Source organism: Elgaria multicarinata, chromosome 14 (genome assembly GCF_023053635.1).
Source record: "Elgaria multicarinata webbii isolate HBS135686 ecotype San Diego chromosome 14, rElgMul1.1.pri, whole genome shotgun sequence".
NCBI lineage: Eukaryota > Metazoa > Chordata > Lepidosauria > Squamata > Anguidae > Elgaria > Elgaria multicarinata.
The window spans coordinates 17,638,252-17,646,931 of record NC_086184.1 but is presented as its reverse complement, the minus strand read 5'-3'; positions in this window follow the sequence as shown (position 1 = coordinate 17,646,931).

Below are 8,680 nucleotides of genomic sequence, written 5' to 3'. Positions count from 1 at the left end.
CATCACAGTCTGCGCCAGAGTGAAAGGCAGGAGAATAAGCAGGTGAGGAGAAGGAGCAATTCCAGGGGAGTCTTGTCATTGGGTCCCTCAGAAAGTGCCCAACCATGCCTACTCTGACATTGGCCCTGCCTGGCATGAGGCAGCTTCCAATGTGTAGTTTATCCCTAAGGCTCTAGGGAAATGACAGTGGGTTTTAAAGGAGCTTAGACCTTCAAAGCGAAATACTTGGGGAAGAGACATCATAGATGGGCCCCATTCAGGATGGCTTTAACCATGGTGGTTAAGCCAGAAAGCCAGGCTGTGTTCAGAAGACACCTTAAACCATGGCTTTAACATGGTGGTTAAGACAGAAAGCCAGGTTGTGTTCACAAGAAACCTTAAACCATGGCTTTAACCATGGTGAATAAAGTGGTTAAAGCCGTGGTTTAAGGCATCTTCTGAACACAGCCTGGCTTGCTGGCTTAACCACCATGGTTAAAGCCATGGTTTAAGGTGTCTTCTGAATGGGCCCACGGAGATGGAAGACACTTTTTCTTAGCCCCTCTGCAGTGCCTGGCTTGGTCCATTTTCCTACTCTGCAGGATGCGACCACACTTGGAATATTGTGTACAGTTCTGGTCACCTAAGGGGAGACATACTAGAACCCAGAGCTGGTTGGTGGGAGACTCAGGACAGATAAAAGGAAGGACTTCTTCACCCAGTCCATAGTTAAACTATGGAATTTGCAACAACAAGATGTAGTGGTGGCCACCAATTTGGATGGCTTTAAAAGGGGATTAGATCATTCCTGGAGGAGAAAGCTATCAATAGCTACTAGTCCTAGCTAGCCAGTAGGCCATTGTGTGGACACAATGCCTGACAAGATGGACCCTTGGTCTGATCCAACATGGCTCTTCTTATGTTCTTATGTAGCCAGTGGTATCATCAGGGCAGGACATTCAGCAGAAATGAGTAGGGGGTGGGGCCCAAATACGTCAGGGCCGGCTTTCTACATTTTGAAGTGAAGTGCTTCACATCTAAAGATTCCCCCCTCCCAAGACCCTTAAACCCAGACCCTAAAATTACCTACCTGCACCACTGGATGTAGTCCGGCGAGCAGACTCTCTCTTGTCCCCAGCTCGCCCCGCACACCTGCGGCTATATTAAGCCTTAACGAGGAAGAGACCATTTCTCCCCGAAGCGTGCCAGCACAGCGCATGAAATGGAAATAAGCAGAGTCCCTTGGGAGCCAAGGCCCTCAGGAGGACCACAGCTCTTGTTTGTGCCTTTCAGAAAATGCTGACCTCATTGCCCCAGAGAGAGCAGCTCGCTAGGCTGGATTTCTGGCACATTCAGACCAGCAGGCTGACAAGAACTGGAGACGTAGGGTTGGTTCGTCTAGGCCAAAGAGCCACCTAGTACTTAACCAAAACACTCCTGTGGGCCATTCAGTGAGTATAATTTTTCAACCCAAATTGTGGAAATTACCACAGGTCAGTGGGACTTTGATACGACGCACCTGGCCCCGGTGCAATCTCTCTCACAGCCCGAAGTGGGACAACCCACACCAGCACCGACTTGTGCTCCTTTGTTCCCCGCTGCTATCACCGCATCCCCACTTATCTTTGCCATAAGCACACCGGCTCTATGGAGAGCCGCACAGCTGGAAGAGAACCCCATGGCCAATTCATCTCTTCTCGATCCTCCCAGAGTGCAGGACACGGAATAATGGGCTCAAGTTAAAGGAAGCCAGATTACAGCTGGACATCAGGAAAAACTTCCTAACTGTTAGAGCAGTGCGACGGTGGAATCAGTTACCTAGGGAGGTTGTGGGCTCTCCCACACTAGAGGCATTCAAGAGGCAGCTGGACAACCATCTGTCAGGGATGCTTTAGGGTGGATTCCTGCAGTGAGCAGAGGGTTGGACTCGATGGCCTTGTAGGCCCCTTCCAACTCTGCTATTCTATGATTCTATGATCTAGCTGTGGGGCTCTTGAAAGTGAAACAGAAGATGGCCGGCTGTTCCAGAGATCAATGCCACTGGGGGAAGAGTGCCCGGTGGGGCTCTCTAGAACCAGGGCCGGGCAAAGCTGGTAATAGGCCTGGGCCAGATGGGAAACGTAGGCCCCCATTTCAAACTGCTCATTAAGAATTGCTAGATATCACTCTTGCTATCAAGCATTCATATTCTGCTTAATTTTATCTCCCACCTTTGCCTCTGGGGAATGCATTTTATGAAGTCTATTAGGAACTGAATCGCCTTGATCTAGCCTTTTGTGATTGCTCTCAGCCCCATTCATGTACTTTTGCCTCATCTCTGCTGGAGATGGGGGGTGAAGACGATGGCCCCAGGGAGAGGTTTCATCTCTCTAATGACTGTAATGTGCCAAGGGTTAAAGATGGCTTCTCTGCCAAAGGGTGTCTGCATGTGTCTATATGCCAGATTTGCATTCCTTAATGGTGGACATCATGTCCTAGCAGACAAAGGGAAAAACTTTCGACCAATAGAGCATCGAATGTAACCTATGACTTGTTGAGATTGTGCACCTTAACTTGAAAATTGAATGTAACTTAACTTGCTAATCCAGAACTGACCAATAGAAGGGTTAGAAAGAGACTAACACCCTCTTGTAGTCAGGGCCTATATTATTATTATTATTATTATTATTATTATTATTATTAATTTATTTATATAGCACCATCAATGTACATGGTGCTGTACAGAGTAAAACAGTAAATAGCAAGACCCTGCCTCATAGGCTTACAATCTAATAAAATCATAGTAAAACAATAAGGAGGGGAAGATAATGCAAACAGGCACAGGGTAGGGTAAGCAGGCACAGGGTGAGATTCCTTTGTTCGGGGTGCCTCCATCTTGTGGAACCGGAGAGCACCCCCATACTGCAGTATCGGAAGTAAATGGACTGAGTGTATTCTCCAGCTTCGTGTGTTTGATTGGCTATTAACACGCCGGGGAAGCGGGCCTTTAAATTCCTGGTTGAGGGACAACAAGGTGAAGACACTTTGGCTTTTTGACTGTCTCAAAATGGAGTCAGTACTGCTCACTCACAGGAGAGCTACTTTGTAACAAATCTTTACCAAAGGGTCCCCCTTTGCCTCTACTCTACCAGGGAGACTCGGAGTAGCCCCCCTAAAACTTGATTTCAGAGGACAGCCCTGCATCTACAACAGCAGCCTAAAAGGTAGCAATGTTAACAGGTGGTGCCAGGACATTTTGCTGCCTGAGGTGGAACAACAAGTCAAGGTACATAGTATTGAAAGCTGGTCAAATTCTTTTGGCATCGGAGGCGGAAAAATCTCACAAGTGCCTCTCCACTGGGAGTAAAAACTGCAATAAAAGCAAACTAAACAACAATTAGCTGCCCTTTCGTGGCACGCAAAGTCAGCCGTCTCAGTCTGCCTGATGGTAGCAGCTGGGCCTGGCTGGTGCTTTTGAGGACATGGAGAGAGGTGACGCGTCCCCCATTATTTTACTTCATTTCTGCAGTGGAGGCTGGTGCCTCCCATGTCAGTGGGGCAGAGAATCCGTTCCAGGTTTCAATCAGAACTCTAAAGAAGCTATCCAAAGTGCGGAAGCATAAGTTAGCTGGGTGTAAGCTTCACTGAAATTGTAAAAAAAAAAATACTTTGAGCTTTAGCAATAGACCTTCAGCCAGCTGAAATACAACTTTTAGTTTTTAATTAGAAATGCAAACAGCCTTGCAAAGCAGTGCTACCATTTGAACTCCTATTTTGAATTAGGAACCCTGATTATCCCCCCTCATGCATCAACATCCTTTATAATAATCTGCCACAAATAACAGTAAAACGTGAAAGCCTAATTTTCCCTTCGTTCACTGGCCAGGGCTCCATCCCTATTCGTACTATGAATCTCTTGGTCACCTAAGGCGCAATCCTATGCATGTTCAGACTGGGGAATGCTGGGAGTTGGAGGACATTTCTTTGTCTAAACATGCATAGGATTGTGCCCTTAAGCTAGGATAAGCATGTCTGCTTTTTTCTCAATCGTATGTTGAAGGTTATTGAAAGAATGGGTCATCTTCTGGGTTGAGTGAGAACTACCAGTCTGATCCAGCTATATTATTGTTGTTGTTGTTGTTTCTACTACTACTACATTTATATCCCACCTTTTTTCTTTTTGCAAGGAACCCAAGGCAACTTACATGGTCCTCCTCTTCTTATCCTCACAACAACCCTGTGAGGTAGGTTATGCTGAGAGTCAGTGGCTGGCCCAAAGTCTCCCAGTGAGCTTCCTAGCCAAGTGGGGACTAGAACCCGGATCTCCTAAGCCCAAGTCGAACGCTCTAACCACTACACCAGACAGGATGATTTGGCCCATTGAAGAACAGAAGGAGTGCAGCAAAGGAGATGGCTGTGTTCAGTTTTTCCGAAGAGCTATTCCTGGGTCACAGCACGTGACACTTTCCCAACCTTGTAGGTGGCGGTCGTAGGTATGTGGCAACACACCTGGCAAATCCACAGCAGGAGCCAGGTGATGCACAGCCTGATTGCCAGACCTGATGCACGGGCTTAATTGGGCTAAAATGGAGATGGGCGTGGGGCGCTCAGCAGAGGCTTTAAGCAAAAAAGGCAGATTAATTACATTATGGGCAAGCGGCACTGGGAACATGGAGCTGAAATCCAAGCAAAGCCGTTAATACCCTTAAGGGGGGAACATGTGCCAGTTAACACGCCCACGCTCCTCCCTCGCCCCACAACCCATGCTTGAATGGACCTCTGGGGCTGTCCTAATCCAGAAGGGGAAAAGGGCTTCCTTTAGTTTGTTTCCCCTGAACTCTTGTGTCCCAACACTTGCGCGGTGGTGCAAAGAAGACAGATGTGATCCTCCAGGTGTTGACTCCGTCATCCTTGACCATTGGCCATGATGGCTGGAGTTCAAGGGAATGGGGATTAACAACACCTTGAGGGCCACAGAGTCCCCACCCCTGTAAGAACAGCTAATGCTCAAGAGATTTCTGAACCTTGCTTCCAGGGCAGGCGTCAAGGGTAGGCATGGTTGGGCACCTGTCAAGGGCCCACACCCCAGCAGGGGCCCACTAACAAGAGCCCCTCCCCCCCAGAGTTGCTCCTCCCCTTCACCATTGCCAGTTGCTTGCTCACCTGCCTCTTGCTCTGGCCCAGAAAATGGTGGGGGGTGAGGAGACGCTCCTGCCTGTTTACTCGCTGGCTCTCTGCTAGTCACACAAGCAAGTGGTAGTAATGATAAGAGGATGAGAAGGCAGACTCATTGAGGGCATCTTGAGCAAAGGCCCACAAGGATCTGGAAAAATGCTTCTGTCAGGGAGGGTCTTTGCCTACATAAAACCTCCTTAAAATTTGAGATCATCCAACAAAGCTCCATTCCCGGTTCCCAGCTTTATACAGGCCATACAGGTTTCCAGGATAAACAGGGCCTTTTCCATGGTGGCCCCCAAACTCCCAAGGATTCCGTCGATTTCCCTCACAGCCAGTGTTCTGCAAACAAAGATAACCTTGTTCTGCTGTGCTTTGCTGCGCTACCTCACTTCAAACCTAATAGCTAAGGGGACACAGAGGGGAGTCTTGGGGGCCCATTAGAGAGGCTTTGCAAGCCGCGTGTGGTTGTTGGGTCAGGGGCACCCCCATCCGTGCCTTAAAGCAACCAAAAGCCCCCATTTTAATTGTTATGAAACGACTGCGAATTTCTTGCATACACTATTTGGGGGCAGGGGAAAAGATTAAGAGCATAAAAGTATTATAATTAAAGCACCCACCCAGCCACCCCCAAGCGACGTCCTGAAACGGCCAGAAAACTGTGTGCCTCAAAGAACTCGGAACCTTATTGTCCGCTTGGAGGGCTGTACCGTGGGGCAGAAGCGGAGCTGGGACCTACTGCCCAAGAGATCCAGAAATCCAAGCACATCTGGTCCGAAGGAGAGATGACAAAGCTCACCGGCATTGTACCTTATTCAAGAGGGTAGTACAAGTGTCACTATAGCAACCATCAAAGGCAGCACTGGTCATCTGTCGAAAACATTTGAAAGGCCAGGGACCTCCCAAGAAGAATCTTTGGAAGATCTCTTGGATATCTCTTCAGGCCTCACACACATACACAAAGGGGGCGTATGTGTGGAAGAGGGCCCATGCGTGGCTCTGCCTCCAGCAGCACATGACTCCTCTGCCGCCATACTTCATGCATGAGACGTGGTCATGTAAGCCGTGGAAGATGACACACGTAGACCTCTGCACGATTCCAGCTCCCGTAGAAGGATCCACGTGCAGAGGTCTCCAGGCGTCAGCTTCCCTGGTTGAGACATCCACACCTAACGTATGGACATTTGTAGGGCGGCCCATGTGTCCTCTTCTGCAGAGGACCGTCCAGCCCAAGTCTGGTCTAAAGATAAGGAGCCTTAAGAAAAGAGGGCGGCAGGGACCTTACAGTTGGCCAGCAATAGCACCTGCCCAGCAGACTGAGCCAAGGCACACCGTCACCGAAAATGTAAGAACTGTTTCTAAATTTGCATGTCTACGTATCAATTAGCATACGCAAAAATTTATGCAAACCGGTGTCCTCGTTTTCAGCATGCAATGTCCCTTTTGGTCGTTTGCAAGTGCCCCCGGTAAGACTGGGAGGGAAGGAAGGTGCATGAATTTGGGGAGGGGGCAAGTGACGGGGGGAGGGCCTGAATTTGGGGAGGGGGCAACGTGAGGACTCCCTTAATGCGTGTAACACATGAAGGAAGCCAGAGTCTGGTTCTATTTAAGCATGTGGTACCAAGATTTAGAAGCAACGTTAGATTCCGTATTTGCGTCCATATTTCTTGGGGTCTGTTTTTAAATATCTTTCTAGCCATTGTAGGTTGATGTCTAGGGGGGAAAACAAGCCTGCATGAAGCCACATGGAGAACAGACAGGAATGAAAGGCTTCAAAAGAAATCTGACCTGGTTTCCTTGACGCTTGTTATATAAACAAGAGCAATTCATAGCATGTTTTCTCTCTATATTGTGGAACTTCGAAATTGGCAGACCTGGACATTTTAAAGAATAACTTAAGTAGTATATATAACAAGTGAGATCTGCAAAAAAATGTTGCAGTTTGGAGTTCGTTGTTCAGTAGGGTGACCATATGGAAAGGAGGACAGGGCTCCTGTATCTTTAACAGTTGTATTGAAAAGGGAATTCCTGCAGGTGTCATTTGTATATATGGGGAACCTGGTGAAATTTCCTCTTCATCACAACAGTTAAAGCTGCAGGTGCCCTGCCCTCTTTTAAATCTAGTAACTCTAGTATAGCTCCTGCAGCTTTAACTGTTGTGATGAAGAGAGAATTTCACCGGGTTCTCCATATATACAAATGACACCTGCTGAAATTTCCTTTTCTGTGCAACTGTTAAAGATACAGGAGCCCTGTCCTCCTTTTCATATGGTCACCCTATTGTTCAGGGTTTCATCTGCTACATGCCACCATCCCTCCCCATTTTTCCATTCCTGCCTGCAACAGTCAATCAGCAGTTAATGCAGTGGAGGCTGGTGGCTCTGATGTCAGTGGGGTGGTGAATCTGCTCCGGGTTTCAGTTGGAACTCTAAAGGAGCTTATTCAAGGTGTGACCGGCCCACTGACATCAGAGCCACCAGCCTCTATAGATTTCATGGCTTGCTCAGTTCTAAGTTTTTGGGGTTCCTCTTTTATGGGGGGTGTTCTCTTAAGATTTTTTTGTACTCCTGCAAATCTGGGCTCCCCCAAGCCTCCGACGTTTAAAGCCCTAAACGGCTTGGGACCTCGATACTTGAGAGAGCGCCTCTCCTTATATATGCCTGCCCGAGACCTTAGATCTGTTGGAGGAGCCCTTCTCCGCATCCCACCAATGCAACATATACGTTACGATGGGACAAGGGAGAGGGCTTTCTCTGTGGTGGCAGCCCGACTGTGGAATGCCCTCCCCTTGGAGGCCCGACTGGCACCAACATTGATTGCATTTCGACGCCAAGTAAAAACATGGCTTTTTAACAAAGCCTTTGATGGTTAAACTCACTGGCACATTGTTTTAACTATTTTAATTTCTTTTACCGCTTTTAAATTATATATTGCTCTAACTTGGTTCACGGTTTAATTTGTTTTTAACTATGCATATTTATTGTTTTATACTGTAAGCTTTTATCTGTATGCCACTCTGAGATCTTAATGATATAGGGCAGAATATAAATGTTTCAAATAAATAAATAAATAAATAAATATCTCCCTCTCAGGCATGGGTGCTACCATTTTGGGTACATAAGCAGCGACACCCACGACATAAACATTGGAAAACGAAGGAACGAGGACGCGCGCACGATCCCAAAACTTGTGTCTATTCAATATCTTTGTAATACATTGTACTCCCTGCACCTTTTCTTTTTTGCACAAGAACTCCAAGATAGACAGCTCTTGCCCTGGGAGGCAGAGAACAACCATGCGTTGTGGTTCTCTGCACACATATACTTGGGAAACGCTGACTCCCGAGCAAGTGCAATTAGGATCAAGCGACTTGGTAGGCCAAAAGAGAAAGATTGCTACTGGCGGCACCGTGTATGGAGTGCAATGCACAACGCCGGACAAGGTTAAGCGAAATGTAAAAGTGCCTTTTAATAGAAATATAGAGATACATTTGAACAGCTGGCACCAGCTAACAGGAGAACTAAGACTTCCACTGCTTACTTGTTTC